The 16,586-nt window shown below is 41.4% G+C and overlaps 1 long non-coding RNA gene across 1 annotated transcript in view; it reads left to right on the forward strand.

The window, feature by feature from the left end:
* The first annotated feature begins 251 nt into the window (after positions 1–251).
* The window catches only part of LOC123731786 (uncharacterized), a 19,244-nt gene continuing 2,909 nt past the window's right edge, over positions 252–16,586 (forward strand). Inside the window, exon 1 of the long non-coding RNA XR_006762840.1 lies at positions 252–334. This is a non-coding gene — a long non-coding RNA (uncharacterized lncRNA). The remainder of the gene's footprint in view (positions 335–16,586) is intronic.

Raw genomic sequence — 16,586 nt, forward strand, 5'->3', positions numbered from 1 at the left:
TTGGACTCCCAATCACGGCCGGATGTGATACAGCCTGGATCCAAAACCAGGGACTGTAGTGGCGCCTCTTGCACTGAGATGCAGCGCCTTAGACAGCTGCGCCACTCGAGATCCTAGTTAACAGAGATAGTAACAACACCAGTAAATTACAAGGAAAGGACAACTAGTTACTAAAACTCAAGCGCTGTGATTGGAGCGTTTCGCTTCCCGCAGCTGCGCAGACACTCGGGACCTCGCTGGAGCTGTCATCTGGAAGAGGAGGAGAGAGAGAGAGAGAGAGAGAGAGACAGAAGGAAGGAAAACAAATAAACGCAGCAGGACGCGACTCAACGAGGTGAGTGATGTGGAAATGTCCAGAATGTATTTCTCATGAATAAGGAAGTTTGCGTGTCACTGTGTTACGGTTATAACGGGACACACGAGTAGAAACTAGTTACGTGTCTCTGTGTTGCGGTTATAACGGGACACACGAGTAGAAACTAGTTACGTGTCTCTGTGTTACCGTTATAACGGGACACACGAGTAGAAACTAGTTACGTGTCTCTGTGTTACCGTTATAACGGGACACACGAGTAGAAACTAGTTACGTGTCTCTGTGTTACCGTTATAACGGGACACAACGAGTAGAAACTAGTTACGTGTCTCTGTGTTACGGTTATAACGGACACACGAGTAGAAACTAGTTACGTGTCTCTGTGTTACCGTTATAACGGGACACACGAGTAGAAACGTTACGTGTCTCTGTGTTACGGTTATGGCGGGACACACGAGTAGAAACTAGTTACGTGTCTCTGTGTTACCGTTATGAACGGGACACACGAGTGAGAAACTAGTTACGTGTCTCTGTGTTACGGTTATAACGGGACACACGAGTAGAAACTAGTTACGTGTCTCTGTGTTACCGTTATAACGGGACACACGAGTAGAAACTAGTTGCGTGTCTCTGTGTTACCGTTATAACGGGACACACGAGTAGAAACTAGTTACGTGTCTCTGTGTTACCGTTATAACGGGACACACGAGTAGAAACTAGTTACGTGTCTCTGGCGTGAATTCGGCTATTAACTTTTTGGTTTTCCATATTGCTTTTTAGGCAAACGCGTCTGTGTTTGGTCGAGTTGGGGTTTGATGTGTTGTAAAGTCTGGGGAGAGGTGAGGGGAGGGAGGGAGGGAGGGAGGGAGGAGGGAGGGAGGTGGGAGAGAAAGAGATAAGAGAGGAAGGGGTGAGAGACGAAGGGCTGCGACGACAGATAAACACGTCTCTCTCTCTCCCTTCCCCTCCTCTATCTGGACCATAAACAACTTTCTCTTGTTTCTCAACAGACATTGACGATGACTGTGTTTGTGTATGTGTGTGTGTGTGTGTGTGTGTGTTTGTGTGTGTGTGTGTGTGTGTGTGTGTGTGTGTGTGTGTGTGTGTGTGTGTGTGTGTGTGTAACTGGTGAGGCTCTATCTAGAGCAACGCTGTTGCAGAAAATCATTCACACGGCTGTGTGTTTGCAACAAACCGTAGAGCCAAACGTTGTGCAGCCCGGTGGTGGGCTAAGCTACCGGAGAAGTAGTCCGGTTCGTTAGGGGAAACCTTCTCAACTGTGTCGGTAGTATCGCGCTGTTATTACCGTTTTGCCCGATCAGTGTGATGGTATACTGGTAGGCTAGTTAGATCACAGGCACGATTGACTTGACCACTATAGGGACCAGCGCTAGTCCAGCGCTAGTGTTCCCGTAGCTCAGTTGGTAGAGCATGGTGTTTGCAATCCTCCAGGGTTGTGGGTTCGATTCCCACGGGGGCCAGTACGAAAGAAAAAAAATGTACTGAAATTGTAAGTCGCTCTGGATAAGAGCGTCTGCTAAATGACTAAAATGTAAAAAAAAAAGTAGTCTGTGGATGTGAGTTGAGTGTTGGGACGTTAGAGTGGAGACTAGTCTACTGAGTACCTGTTAGTAGCTACTAACTAGTCTATTACCCTGTTATAGCTGACTAACTAGCCTATTACCCTGTTATAGCTACTAACTAGGCTATTACCCTGTTATAGCTCACTAACTATTACCCTGTTATAGTTACTAACTAGTCTATTCACCCTGTTATAGTACTAACTAGTCTATTACCCTGTTATAGCTACTAACTAATCTAGTACCCCTGTTATAGCTACTAACTAGTCTATTACCCTGTTATGGCTAATAACTAGGCTATTGCCCTGTTACAGCTACTAACTAGTCTATTACCCTGTTAGTTACTAACTAGGCTATTACCCTGTTATAGCTACTAACTATTACCCTGTTATAGCTACTAACTAGTCTATTACCCTGTTATAGCTACTAACTAGTCCTATTACCCTGTTATAGCTACTAACTAGTCTATTACCCTGTTATAGCTACTAACTATTACCCTGTTATAGCTACTAACTAGTCTAATACCCTGTTATAGCTACTAACTATTACCCTGTTATAGCTACTTAACTAGGCTATTACCCTGTTATAGCTACTAACTACTACCCTGCTTATAGCTACTAACTTAGTCTATTGTACCCTGTATAGCTACTAACAGGGGCTATTACCCTGTTATATGGCTACTAACTAGGCTATTACCCTGTTATAGCTACTAACTCGGTCTATTACCCTGTTATAGCTACTAACTAGTCTATTACCCTGTTATAGCGCTACTAACTAGGCTATTACCCTGTTAGTAGCTACTAACTATTACCCCCGTTATAGCTACTAACTATTACCTGTTATAGCTACTAACTAGGCTATTACCCTGTTATAGCTACTAACTATTACCCTGTTATAGCTACTAACTATTTACCCTGTTATAGCTACTAACTATTACCCCTGTTACATAGTTGCTAACTATTACCCTGTTATAGCCTGCTAACTATTACCCTGTTATAGCTACTAACTAGGCTATTAACCTGTTATAGCTACTAACTAGGCTATTACCCCTGTTATAGCGCTACTTAACTAGTCTATTACCTGTTATAGCTACTAACTATTACCCTGTTATAGCTACTAACTATTACCCTGTTATAGCTACTAACTAGGCTATTACCCTGTTATAGCTACTAACTATTACCCTGTTATAGCTACTAACTATTACCCTGTTACATAGCTACTAACGTTAGGTATTACCCTGTTATAGCTACTAACTATTACCCTGTTATGGCTACTAACTATTACCCTGTTATAGCTACTAACTACTACCCTGTTAAGTTACTAACTATTACCCTGTTGACAGCTACTAACGATTACCTGTTATAGCTACTAACTAGGCTATTACCCTGTTATAGCTACTAACTAGTCTATTACCCCTTGTTATAGCTACTAACTAATACCCTGTTATAGCTACTAACATAGTCTATTACCCTGTTATAGCTACACAACTAGTCTAGTTTACTCCTGTTATAGCTACTAACTATTACCCTGTTATAGCTACTAACTAGGCTTATTACCCTGTTATGGCTTACTAACTATTACCCTGTTATAGCTACTAACTAGTCTATTACCCTGTTATAGCTACTAACTATTACCCTGTTATAGCTACTAACTAGTCATTACCCTGTTATAGTTACTAACTATTACCCTGTTATACGCTACTAACTAGGCTATTACCCTGTTATAGCTACTAACTAGGCTATTACCCTGTTATAGCTACTAACTAGTCTATTACCCTGTTATAGCTACTAACTAGTCTATTACCCTGTTATAGCTACTAACTATTACCCTGTTATAGCTACAACTTAGTCTATTACCTTCGTTATAGTTTACTAACTATTACCCTGTTATAGCTACTAACTATTACCCTGTTATAGCTATTAATCAGGCTATTACCCTGTTATAGCTACTAACTAGGCTATTACCCTGTTATAGCTACTAACTAGTCCTATTACCCGTGTTATAGCTACTAACTAGTCTATTCACCCTGTTAAGCTACTAACTAGTCTATTACCTGTTATAGCTACTAACCAGGCTATTACCCTGTTATAGCTACTAACTATTACCCTGTTATAGCTACTAACTCATTACCCTGTTATAGCTACTAACTAGTCTATTACCCTGTTATAGCTACTAACTATTACCCTGTTATAGCTACTAACTCAGTCCCTATTACCCTGTTATAGCTACTAACTAGTCTATTACCCTGTTATAGCTACCTTAACTAGTCTATTACCCTGTTATAGCTACTAACTAGTCTATTACCCTGTTATAGCTACTAACTAGTCCCCCCCATGATTTCCCTTTTCATGGGATGTTTACAGTGTTGTTGATGTCCCACTCTGTGATGGTATTCACCGTTAAGGGTGATTGGGCTTAAAGGATGCAGTTTTGTTCAGTTTTTGTTGTTGTTGAGGCGACCCGATCAAATTCACATAGAAATTTGAGTTATAAATCAGTCATTCTCACTAACCAAATGAAACCTTTGCAGTTGAAAGGTTGTTCAGAGGCGTTAAATACGGAAGACACGTTTCAGTTGAATGCATTCAGTTGCGCAACTGACTAGGTATCCCCCCTTTCCAACTGACTAGGTATCCCCCCTTTCCAACTGACTAGGTATCCCCCTTTCCAACTGACTAGGTATCCCCATTTCCCTTTCCAACTGACTAGGTATCCCCATTTCCCTTTCCAACTGACTAGGTATCCCCCTTTCCCTTTCCAACTGACTAGGTATCCCCAACTTTCCCTTTCCAACTGACTAGGTATCCCCCCTTCCCTTTCCAACTGACTAGGTATCCCCCTTTCCCTTTACAACTCTCATTTTGTAGACTAGCCTACCTGCACAACCTACCCTCCTCTTATCCATAATACTCTCATTTTGTAGACTAGCCTACCTGCACGGCCTACCCTCCTCTTATCCATAAACTCTCATTTTGTAGACTAGCCTACCTGCACAGCCTACCCTCCTCTTATCCATAATACTCTCATTTTGTAGACTAGCCTACCTGCACAGCCTACCCTCCTCTTATCCATAATACTCTCATTTTGTAGACTAGCCTACCTGCACGGCCTACCACTCCTCTTATCCATAATACTCTCATTTTGTAGACTAGCCTACCTGCACAGCCTACCCTCCTCTTATCCATAATACTCTCATTTTGTAGACTAGCCTACCTGCACGGCCTTCCCTCCTCTTATCCATAATACTCTCATTTTGTAGACTAGCCTACCTGCACAGCCTACCCTCCTCTTATCCATAATACTCTCATTTTGTAGACCAGCCTACCTGCACAGTCTACCCTCCTCTTATCCATAATACTCTCATTTTGTAGACCAGCCTACCTGCACAGCCTACCCTCCTCTTATCCATAATACTTTCATTTTGTAGACTAGCCTACCTGCACAGCCTACCCTCCTCTTATCCATAATACTCTCATTTTGTAGACTAGCCTACCTGCACAGCCTACCCTCCTCTTATCCATAATACTCTCATTTTGTAGACTAGCCTACCTGCACAGCCTACCCTCCTCTTATCCATAATACTTTCATTTTGTAGACTAGCCTACCTGCACAGCCTGGCCTCCTCTTATCCATAATACTCTCATTTTGTAGACTAGCCTACCTGCACGGCCTACCCTCCTCTTATCCATAATACTCTCATTTTGTAGACTAGCCTACCTGCACAGCCTACCCTCCTCTTATCCATAATACTCTCATTTTGTAGACTAGCCTACCTGCACAGCCTACCCTCCTCTTATCCATAATACTCTATTAGCCACCAAGTGCTAACAGTCAGTATCTAAATATAATGTGTGAAATGCTTGATAGTGTCTGTGATGTAAGCAGAGACGTTTGCTTTCTTGGGGACCTGAATATCGACTGGTTTTCATCGAGCTGTCCGCTCAAGAGGAAGCTTCTCGCTGTAACCAGTGCCTGTAATCAGGTTCGGGTTATTAATCAACCCTACCAAAAGGGTGTTTACAAAACACTACAGGAACAAGATCGTCCACATGTATCGATCACATGTTTATTAATACTGTAGTTCCTTTTGTTCTGAAGCTGTATCCGTACTCCATTGGATGCAGTGATCACGATATAGTGGCTATATCCAGGAAAGACAAAGTTCCAACAGCTGGGGCCTAAAAATAGTGTGTAAGAGATCATACAAAAGATTTAGCTGTGACTCTTATGTGGACGATGTTAAAAAAATATTTGTTGGTCTGATGTGATTAAATGAGGAGTTTCCAGACGCTGCACTTGATGTATTTATGAAATTGCTTCTGTCCCGATTATTGATGAACATGAAACCTGTTAAGAAACGGACTGTTAGAAATGTTAAGGCTCCGTGGATTGACGAGGAATTAAAAAAAAAAAACCTGTATGATTGAAAGAGATGGGGGGCAAAAAGGAAGTGGCTAATAAGTCTGGCTGCACATCTGACTGGCTGAGACTTCCTGCAAAAAGTGAGAAATTATGTGACTAAAACTCAACAAAAGGAGAAGAACCTGTATTATGAATCCAAGATCAATGATATAAAGAATGATGGGGGAAAAAAAAACTTTGCAGTACTTTTAAAATGAAATTATGGGCAGAAAGACAAATTCAACTCCGTCTTTCATCGAATCAGACGGCTTTATTCATCACAAAAAACCATTTGATGTTGCCAATTATTTAAATGATTATTTCATTGGCAAAGTGGGCAAACTTAAGGCAGGAAATGCCCACGACAAACAGTGAGCAATTATATTCATGCATAATCAGAGGCAGGTGTCTTTCGCTGTCTCTGATTGGAAGTGCAAGTTTGAATTTTATAAAGTTAGTATAGGTAGCTGAGACTCCATTCTTTCCGAGTCGGTGTGTCATGTCGTAGCTGAGACTCCATTCTTTCTGAGTCGGTGTGTCATGTCGTTACTGAGACTCCATTCTTTCTGAGTCGGTGTGTCATGTCGTAGCTGAGAGACTCCATTCTTTCCGAGTCGGTGTGTCATGTCGTAGCTGAGACTCCATTCTTTCTGAGTCGGTGTGTCATGTCAGTAGCTGAGACTCCATTCTTTCCGAGTCGGTGTGTCATGTCGTAGCTGAGACTCCATTCTTTCCGAGTCGGTGTGTCATGTCGTAGCTGAGACTCCATTCTTTCCCGAGTCAGTGTGTCATGTCGTAGCTGAGACTCCATTCTTTCTGAGTCAGTGTGTCATGTCGTAGCTGAGACTCCATTCTTTCTGGAGTCAGTGTGTCATGTCGTAGCTGAGACTCCATTCTTTCCGAGTCGGGTGTGTCATGTCGTAGCTGAGAGACTCCATTCTTTCCGAGTCAGTGTGTCATGTCGTAGCTGAGACTCCATTCTTTCCGAGTCGGTGTGTCATGTCGTAGCTGAGATTCCATTCTTTCGAGTCGGTGTGTCATGTCGTAGCTGAGACTCCATTCTTTCCGAGTCGGTGTGTCATGTCGTTGCTGAGAGACTCCATTCTTTCCGAGTCAGTGTGTCATGTCGTAGCTGAGACTCCATTCTTTCTGAGTCAGTGTGTCATGTCGTTACTGAGACTCCATTCTTTCCGAGTCAGTGTGTCACGTCGTAACTGAGACTCCATTCTTACTGCAGACGTGGTTTAATGTTAATTCAGAGCAGATATTTAGCAGAGTTTTAGGAAAACGTGGACACGCTAAAAAACTGCGGGAGATTTTCTTTTCGTCTTCACAGTTCTTACAGTAAACGTTGTTGTAAAATATTCAGTTTACATTTTTAAAAGTTGTCCTTCTGCGTAGAGTTGTATGGTTTGTTAAACTTTGAAATCAATTTTTTTGGTTTTGTTTGGCAAACATTCAAAGTTAAAAATGTTTGTCTTAGCTGATCCGTCACAGTGGAACTGTGCTGTTTGTCCTTCTGTTAATGGCCTGTTTATGTTGCAAGGGCTTCTGGGAAATGAATATAAATAACATTCCTGTAAACAACTTTCCTGTGTTCTGAAGATTTATAAATGTTTTGGCCTTGTAAACTTGGACACTGAACCTCCAGAGTTTTCTAAATGATGACTCCTTGTGGATGAAAGGATATGTTGTGTGTTTCTGTGCATCTTCTGCACTTTTGCCATGCAGTCATTCTCTCTCTCTCTCTCTCTCTCTCTCTCTCTCTCTCTCTCTTCCTCTCTCTTTCTCTCTCTCTCTCCTCTCTCTCTCTCTCTCTCTCTCTCTCTCTCTCTCTCTCTCTCTCTCTCTCTCTTCTCTCTCTCTCTCTCTCTGTCTCTCTCTCTCTCCCTCTCTTCTCTCTCTCTCTCTCTCTCTCTTCTCTCTCTCTCTCTCTCTCTCTCTCTCTCTCTCTTCTCTCTCTCTTCCCTCTCTCTCTCTCTCTCTCTCTTCTCTCTCTCTCTCTCTCTCTCTCTCTTCTCTCTCTCCTTCTCTCTCTCTCTCTCCCTTTCTCTCTTCTCTCTCCATCTTCCCTCTCTCTCTCTCTCTCTCTCTCTCTCTCTCTCTCTCTTCTCTCTCTCCTCTCTTTCTCTCTCTCTCTGCTCTCTCTCTCTCTGTCTCTCTGTCTCTCTCTCTCCTCTCTTTCCTGGTCTGCAGTGTGTGTCTCTGTCCAGACCCTGGTCTGCAGTGTCTCTGTCCAGGGGACATGATGTCATTGCTAATAGCAGAGAGCTCTCTGGTTGCTAAGGTATTTTATATTCCCTTCCCCCTCCTCTCTCTCAGTTCAATTCAGTTTCATTTCAATTCAGTTTCATTTCAATTTCATTTCAGTTTCATTTCAATTTCATTTCAATTTCATTTCAGTTTCAGAGTCTCAATTTGTTGTTTGTCCCATTTTGTGAATTCTTGGTTGGTGAGCGGACCCCAGACCTCACAACTTTTCAAATACAAAGATTCAAGTAATTTTAGCCAGATCCTAATTGGTAGGTCGAGTTTTATGTTCCTTTTATATTTGTGGTCCTGGCAACTGGACCTTTTTGGAACACCATTATTTTGGTCTTACTGATATTTACTGTCAGGGTCCAGGTCTGTCAGGGCCCAGGTCTGACAGAATCTGTGCGAAGATCTAGGTGCTGCTGTAGGCCCTCCTTGGTGGAGATTAGGTCTGCGTTGGGGACAGACTAGGTGCTCTGTAGCCTGGGACAGACTAGGTGCGGTAGGCCCCTTGGGACAGATCTAGGTGCTGCTGTAGGCCCTGTTGGGGAAGATCTAGGTGCTGCTGTAGGCCCTCCTTGGTTGAATACCTTGGTTGGGGACAGATAGGTGCTGCTGTAGGCCCCCTTGGTTGGGGCAGATAGGTGCTGGTAGGCCCTCCTTGGTTGGGGCAGATCTAGGTGCTGTGTAGGCCCTCCTTGGTTGGGGACAGAAGCACCAGATCATCAGGAAACAGTAGACATTTGACTTCAGATTCTAGTAGGGTGAGGGCCGGGTGCTGCAGACTGTTCTAGTGCCGTCGACAATACATTGATATAAATGTTGAAGAGGGTGGGGCTTAAGCTGCATCCCTGTCTCACCCCACGGCCCTGAGGGGAAGAAATGTGTGATTTTTTGTTGCCAATTTTAACTGCCCACTTGTTGTTTGTGTACATGAATGTTATAATGTCGTATGTTTTTCCCCAACACCACTTTCCATCCATTTGTATAGCAGATCCTCAGACCCTCAGACCTCAGACCCTCAGACCTCAGACCCTCAGATCCTCAGATCCTCAGACCCTCAGACCCTCAGACCTCAGACCCTCAGACCTCAGACCCTCAGGCCAAATTGAGTCGAAAGCTTTTTGAAATCAACAAACATGAGAAGACTTTGCCTTTGTTTTGGTTTGTTTGTTTGTCAGTTAGGGTTTGCAGGGTGAATACGTGGTCTGTTGTACGGTAATTTGGTAAAAGACAATTGGACATTTGCTCAGAACATTGTTTTCACTGAGGAAATGTACAAGTCTGCTGTTAATGATAATGTAGAGGATTATTCCAAGGTTGCTGTTGACGCATATCCCACGGTAGTTATTGGGGTCAAATTTGTCTCCACTTTTGTGGATTGGGGGTGATCAGTCCTTTGTTCCAAATATTAGGGAAGATGCCAGAGCTGAGGATGATGTTAAAGAGTTTAAGTATAGCCAATTGTAATTTGTGGTCTGTATATTTGATCATTTCATTGAGGATACCCGTCAACACCACAGACCTTTTTTTGGGTTGGAGGGGTTTTGTATTTTGTCCTGTTGTTCATTCAATGTAATTGGAGAATCCAGTGGGTTCTGGTCGTCTTTAACCTCTCTGGGCTAGGTGGGATGACCGGTGGGACGTCCCACTCTATTCAAACAGCCAGTGGAACAGCGTGGTGCGAAATACAAAAAACCTCAAAATGCAATAATTTCAATTTTTCAAAAATACGACTATTTTACACCATTTTAAAGATAAGACTCGTTAATCTAACCACATTGTCCGATTTCAAAAAGGCTTTACAGCGAAAGCAAAACATTCGATTATGTTAGGAGAGTACATAGACCAAAATAATCACACAGCCATTTTCCAACCTAGCATATATGTCACAAAAACCCAAAACACAGCTAAATGAAGCACTAACCTTTGATCTTCATCAGATGACACTCCTAGGACATTATGTTACACAATACATGCATGTTTTGTTCAATCAAGTTCATATTTACATCCAAAACCAGCTTTTTACATTAGCATGTGATGTTCAGAACTAGCATTCCCACCGAACACTTCCGGTGAATTTACTAAATTACTCATCATAAACATTGACAAAATACATAACAATTATTTAAAGAATTATAGATACAGAACTCCTTTATGCAATCGCTATGTCAGATTTTAAAATAGCTTTTCGGTAAAAGCACATTTTTCAATATTCTGAGTACATAACTCAGCCATCACGGCTAGCTTATTTGACACCCGCCAAGTTCGGGGCTCACTAAACTCAGAATTACTATTAGAAATATTGTATTACCTTTGCTGTTCTTCGTCAGAATGCACTCCCAGGACTGCTACTTCCACAAGAAATTTTGTTTTTGTTCCAAATAATCCATAGTTATGTCCAAATACCTCTGTTTTGTTTGTGCGTTCAGGTCACTATCCAAAGGGTATCGCGCGAGTGCATTTCGAGACCAAAAAATTCTAAATGTTCCATTACCGTACTTAGAAGCATGTCAAACGCTGTTTAAAATCTATTTTTATGGTATTTTTCTCGTAAAATAGCGATAATATTCCAAACGGACAATAGTGTATTCATTCAAAGAGGAAAAGAAAAAACAGCGTGCTCGCGTGACCGCGCATATCCAATCTCTTTGTCACCAGGCAGACCACTGAGAAACTGAGCTACTATACTCTGCCCAGAGACAGGAGACGCCTCAATCCGCTTTCTGAAGGCTTTAGAGAGCCAATGGAAGCCTTAGTAAGTGCAACGTCACCCCACAGATACTGGAGTTTCGATAGAGAATCAAAAGCAGAACTACAAATTCTCAGACAGGCCACTTCCTGCTTGGAGTTTTCTCAGGTTTTTGCCTGCCATATGAGTTCTGTTATACTCACAGACACCATTCAAACAGTTTTAGAAACTTCAGAGTGTTTTCTATCCAAATATACTATTAATATGCATATTCTCATTTCTGGGAAAGAGTAGTAACCAGTTTAAATCGGGTACGTTTTTTTATCCGGCCGTGAAAATACTGCCCCCCAGCCCAGACAGGTTAATAGTTGATTCTAAGATTTGTATTTGATCTGTATATGTTTTTTGCTGTTTGTTCTTTGTTATAGATCCAATCAGATTGGAGAAGTGGTTCATCCATACATCTCCGTTTTGGATAGATAACTATCCGTGTTGTTGTTTGTTTAGTGTTTGGAGAAGTGGTTCATCCACATCTCCCGTTTTGGATAGATAACTATCCGTGTTGTTGTTTGTTTAGTGTTTGGAGAAGTGGTTCATCCACACATCTCCGTTTTGGATAGATAACTATCCGTGTTGTTGTTTGTTTAGTGTTTGGAGAAGTGGTTCATCCACACATCTCCGTTTAGATAGATAACTATCCGTGTTGTTGTTTGTTTACTGTTTTCCAATTTTCCCAGAAGTAGTTCGATTCTATTGATTCTTCAGTTACATTGAGGTGATTTCTGACGTGCTGTTCCTTCTTTCTCCGTAGTGTATTTCTGTATTGTTTTAGTGATTCACCATAGTGAAGGACTAGACTCAGGTTTTCTGGGTCTCTGTGTTTTGGGTTGGAAAAGGTTTCTCTATTTCTCTCTTAGGCTTTTTGCATTCTTCATCAAACCAAGTGTTTGTCATTGTTGTTCATTGGGCTGACTGTGATCTGATAGGGTCAGTGGGCTGACTGTGAACGCTCTGAGAGACTCTGGGTTGAGGTCAGTGATAAAGTACTCTACAGTACTACTGCCAAGAGATGAGCTATCTATTCCTATATAGTGCACTACCTTTATAGCACCCTATTCCCTATATAGTGCACTACCTTTATAGCACCCTATTCCCTATATAGTGCACACCTTTATAGCACCCTATTCCCTATATAGTGCACTACCTTTGTAGAACCCTATTCCCTATATAGTACTACCTTTAATGACCCTATTCCTATATAGTGCACTACCTTTATAGCAAAATATATAGTGCACTACCTTTATAGCACCCTATTCCTATATAGTGCACTACCTTTATAGAACCCTATTCCCTATATAGTGCACTACCTTTATAGAACCCTATTCCCATATAGTGCACTACCTTTATAGAACCCTATTCCCTATATAGTGCACTACCTTTATAGCACCCTATTCCCTATACAGTGCACTACCTTTATAGAACCCTATTCCTATATAGTGCACTACCTTTATAGAACCCTATATAGTGCACTACCCTTTATAGAACCCTATTCCCTATATAGTGCACTACCTTTATAGAACCCTATTCCCTTATAGTGCACTACCTTTATAGAACCCTATTCCCTATATAGTGCACTACCTTTATAGAACCCTATTCCCATATAGTGACTACTTTATAGAACCCTATTCCTATATAGTGCACTACCTTTATAGAACCCTATTCCTATATAGTGCACTACCTTTATAGCACCCTATTCCCTATATAGTGCACTACCTTTATAGCACCCTATTCCCTATATAGTGCACTACCTTTATAGCACCCTATTCCCTATATAGTGCACTACCTTTATAGAACCCTATTCCCTATATAGTGCACTACCTTTATAGCACCCTATTCCCATATAGTGCACTACCTTTATAGCACCCTATTCCCTATATAGTGCACTACCTTAATAGCACCTATTCCCTATATAGTGCACTACCTTTATAGAACCCTATTCCCTATATAGTGCACTACCTTTATAGAACCCTATTCCCTATATAGTGCACTACCTTTATAGCACCCTATTCCCTATATAGTGCACTACCTTTATAGAACCCTATTCCCTATATAGTGCACTACCTTTATAGCACCCTATTCCCTATGTAGTGCACTACCTTTATAGAACCCTATTCCTATACAGTGCACTACCTTTTATAGCACCCTATTCCTATATAGTGCACTACCTTTATAGAACCCTATTCCTATGTAGTCTACCTTTATAGCACCTATTCCCTATATAGTGCACTACCTTTATAGAACCCTATTCCCTATATAGTGCACTACCTTTATAGAACCCTATTCCTATGTAGTGCACTACCTTTATAGCACCCTATTCCCTATATAGTGCACTACCTTTAATGAATCCTATTCCCTATATAGTGCACTACCTTTATAGAACCCTATTCCCTATATAGTGCACTACCTTTATAGAACCCTATTCCTATATAGTGTAGCTACCTTTATAGAACCCTATTCCTATATAGTGCACTACCTTTATAGAACCCTATTCCTATATAGTGCACTACCTTTATAGAACCCTATTCCCTATATAGTGCACTACCTTTATAGAACCCTATTCCCTATATAGTGCACTACCTTTATAGAACCCTATTCCCTATATAGTGCACTACCTTTATAGAACCCTATTCCCTATATAGTGCACTACCTTTATAGCACCCTATTCCCTATATAGTGCACTACCTTTATAGAACCCTATTCCTATATAGTGCACTACCTTTATAGAACCCTATTCCCTATATAGTGCACTACCTTTATAGCACCCTATTCCCTATATAGGTGCACTACCTTTTTATAGAACCCTATTCCTATATAGTGCACTACCTTTATAGAACCCTATTCCCTATATAGTGCACTACCTTTATAGCACCCTATTCCTATATAGTGCACTACCTTTATAGAACCCTATTTCCTATATAGTGCACTACCTTTATAGAACCCTATTCCCTATATAGTGTACTACCTTTATAGCACCCTATTCCCTATATAGTACTACTTTATAGAACCCTATTCTCTATATAGTGCACTACCTTTATAGAACCCTATTCCCTATATAGTGCACTACCTTTATAGAACCCCATTCCCTATATAGTGCACTACCTTTATAGCACCCTATTCCCCTATATAGTGCACTACCTTTATAGAACCCTATTCCCTATATAGTGCACTACCTTTATAGAACCCTATTCCTATATAGTGCACTACCTTTATAGCACCCTATTCCCTATATAGTGCACTACTTTATAGAACCCTATTCCTATATAGTGCACTACTTTATAGAACCCTATTCCCTATATAGTGCACTACCTTTATAGAACCCTATTCCCTATATAGTGCACTACCTTTATAGCACCCTATTCCCTATATAGTGCACTGCCTTTATAGAACCCTATTCCCTATATAGTGCACTACCTTTATAGAACCCTATTCCCTATATAGTGCACTACCTTTATGCACCCTATTCCCTATATAGTGCACTGCCTTTATAGAACCCTATTCCCTATATAGTGCACTACCTTTATAGAACCCTATTCCCTATATAGTGCACTACCTTTATAGCACCCTATTCCCTATATAGTGCACTGCCTTTATAGAACCCTATTCTCCTATAGTGCACTACCTTTATAGCACCCTATTCCCTATATAGTGCACTACCTTTATAGAACCCTATTCCCTATGTAGTGCACTACCTTTATAGAACCCTATTCCCTATATAGTGCAGTACCTTTATAGAACCCTATTCCCTATATAGTGCACTACCTTTATAGAACCCTATTCCCCATGTAGTGCACTACCTTTATAGAACCCTATTCCCATGTAGTGCACTACCTTTATAGAACCCTATTCCTATATAGTGCACTACCTTTATAGAACCCTATATAGTGCACTACCTTTATAGCACCCTATTCCTATATAGTGCACTACCTTTTATAGAACCCTATTCCCTATATAGTGCACTACCTTTATAGAACCCTATTCCCTATATAGTGCACTACCTTTATAGCACCCTATTCCCTATATAGTGCACTGCCTTTATAGAACCCTATTCCCTATATAGTGCACTACCTTTATAGAACCCTATTCCCATATAGTGCACTACCTTTATAGCACCCTATTCCCTATATAGTGCACTGCCTTTATAGAACCCTATTCCCATATAGTGCACTACCTTTATAGCACCCTATTCCCTATATAGTGCACTACCTTTATAGAACCCTATTCCTATGTAGTGCACTACCTTTATAGAACCCTATTCCCTATATAGTGCAGTACCTTTATAGAACCCTATTCCCTATATAGTGCACTACCTTTATAGAACCCTATTCCCTATGTAGTGCACTACCTTTATAGAACCCTATTCCCCTATATAGTGCACTACCTTTATAGAACCCTATATAGTGCACTACCTTTATAGCACCCTATTCCCTATATAGTGCACTACCTTTATAGAACCCTATTCCCTATATAGTGCACTACCTTTATAGAACCCTATTCCCTATATAGTGCACTACCTTTATAGAACCCTATTCCCTATATAGTGCACTACCTTTATAGCACCCTATTCCCTATATAGTGCACTACCTTTATAGAACCCTATTCCCTATATAGTGCACTACCTTTATAGAACCCTATATAGTGCACTACCTTTATAGCACCCTATTCCCTATATAGTGCACTACCTTTATAGAACCCTATTCCCTATATAGTGCACTACCTTTATAGAACCCTATTCCCTATATAGTGCACTACCTTTATAGAACCCTATTCCTATATAGTGCACTACCTTTATAGAACCCTATATAGTGCACTACCTTTATAGCACCCTATTCCCTATATAGTGCACTACCTTTATAGAACCCTATTCCCATATAGTGCACTACCTTTATAGAACCCTATTCCCTATATAGTGCACTACCTTTAATGAATCCTATTCCCTATATAGTGCACTACCTTTATAGCACCCTATTCCCTATATAGTGCACTACCTTTGACCAGAGTTCTGGTGGTGTTTCTCTGTCTACATTCAGGAGAGAAGGAGAGGAGGGAAGAGGAGGGGAGAGGAGAGGGGAGGAGGGGAGGAGAGGAGGGAAGAGGAGGGTAGAGGAGGGGGAGGAGAGGAGGGAAGAGGAGGGGAGAGGAGAGGGGAGGAGGGGAGGAGAGGAGGGAAGAGGAGGGTGAGAGGAGGGGGAGGAGAGGAGGGAAGAGGAGGGGAGAGGAGAGGGGAGGAGGGGAGGAGAGGAGGGAAGAGGAGGGAAGATGAGGGGGAGGAGAGGAGGAGGGAAGGAGA

The sequence above is a fragment of the Salmo salar genome, unplaced genomic scaffold (assembly GCF_905237065.1).
Source record: "Salmo salar unplaced genomic scaffold, Ssal_v3.1, whole genome shotgun sequence".
In the NCBI taxonomy this organism is placed as follows: Eukaryota; Metazoa; Chordata; class Actinopteri; order Salmoniformes; family Salmonidae; genus Salmo; species Salmo salar.